The sequence below is a fragment of the Alosa pseudoharengus genome, unplaced genomic scaffold (genome assembly GCF_046254945.1).
Source record: "Alosa pseudoharengus isolate Yale_2024_CS ecotype anadromous, Long Island Sound unplaced genomic scaffold, YU_APseudo_1.1 YU_APseudo_1.1_scf_24, whole genome shotgun sequence".
Taxonomy (NCBI): domain Eukaryota; kingdom Metazoa; phylum Chordata; class Actinopteri; order Clupeiformes; family Clupeidae; genus Alosa; species Alosa pseudoharengus.
The window spans coordinates 2,127,734-2,128,959 of record NW_027468689.1 but is presented as its reverse complement, the minus strand read 5'-3'; positions in this window follow the sequence as shown (position 1 = coordinate 2,128,959).

The following is a 1,226-nucleotide window of genomic DNA, read 5'->3' as shown; positions in this document are numbered from 1 at the left end:
TCTCTGGCCCTCTCTTAGAGCCAGGCATAGTGAGCTGGCCCTCGGAAGAAAAAGTTTGGGGACCACTGCTCTAGAACATAGGGCCACCTACAATCCTCTGGATAAAATAACCCTTCTTTAAAGCCCCTCTGTGCAGTTTTAGCAATTTCTTCACTTTTTGCTCGCCGGTTTCTCTGCAGAGCTCCCCTTACAGCTTCGCAGTATATATTTTACGACACTCCTCAATCGACCAGTCTGCCGTTTCCTCTGTACCTGCTCCTCCGACAACGGTTTACTCGCCTTCTGCTTCTTTGTCATGGCAGAGCCGGCGCAGACGTCTGAGAAACGCCATCGCTGCCTTGTTCTAGCCGGCGTAGATGTCTGAGAAACTCCATCGCTGCCTTGTTCTAGCCGGTGCAGACGTCTGAGAAACGCCATCGCTGCCTTGTTCTAGCCGGTGCCTGGCGTGTATGTGTGACTCCATCGCTACCTTGTTCTAGCCGGTGCTTGGCGTGTATGTGTGTAGTGCAGTAAAGCAATTTGTTGCATCGCGAACCAAAGTTGCAGGGCTGTTTTTTCCGCTCACAGACGCTAGAGCAGGGGTCGGCAATTACGTTTGGACCCGGGCCAATTTTTTTTCAGACAATGGCATCGCGGGCCATAGCTTTTGTAATGGGGGGGGGGGGGGGTTATAGGCCTACTATTTAAATTATTAATTATTATATTATATTAAAATAAACATCATCTAACTTTTAAAATGCATTTAATTTAATTCCATTAAAAACGTTTATTTGCTTATGTGCGCTGTTTTTATGCCGCCTGCTGCATCTCCTGTCGTCTCTCATGAAACAGGCGACTTGCCTAGCAACTTGCCGTAACTAATGTGTAGGCTACAAATATTATTCTTTTGGATGACGTGTAAATGATTAGCTGAACATTGCTATATGCTAGTTATCGATGCAAAATGTCGTTGTCAAAAGCCTTGAAAAGAAAAATTGATTCAGAATGCAGGACCTACAAAGAAGAATGGAAGCAGAGGTATGTGTTGAGCCTGCCTGCATTTCTTAATGCCAAGCCTATTAATTTAACGAAACATAGGCTATTTTTGACCTTGCCCACTGGAAGAGGGAGACAGGACACTGTTGTTTTTTTTTTGCACAAGATTACGCGCACTCGCGTGCCAATACCGTTCCGACCTGTGCGTCATGGATAACTGCAAGGATGTTCCACCTGTTTTGTCACTTTAG